Source organism: Arachis ipaensis, chromosome B01 (genome assembly GCF_000816755.2).
Source record: "Arachis ipaensis cultivar K30076 chromosome B01, Araip1.1, whole genome shotgun sequence".
In the NCBI taxonomy this organism is placed as follows: Eukaryota; Viridiplantae; Streptophyta; class Magnoliopsida; order Fabales; family Fabaceae; genus Arachis; species Arachis ipaensis.
Window position 1 is genome coordinate 1,850,321 of NC_029785.2, and position 255 is coordinate 1,850,575.

Consider the following 255-nt stretch of genomic DNA (forward strand, 5'->3'; position numbering starts at 1 on the left):
CTACTATATATAATGAGAATTGAAAAAAAAAATTACAGCAATTTTGTGATTATGGTTTTGTTGGGACTCTTGTCAATGAAGGAAAATTATACCTATAAAAAGTAAAGTTTCTTTAGAATATTTAATATAACAATAACATTGTGAAAATTTCTTGTTATCTTGATGGAGTATCCCTTATCTCTTCACTCTTATACTTTGGCATTTACAAGCTTTCATGTATCTCTTTTTCATCCAAAATAAAGCTATTTTACTATT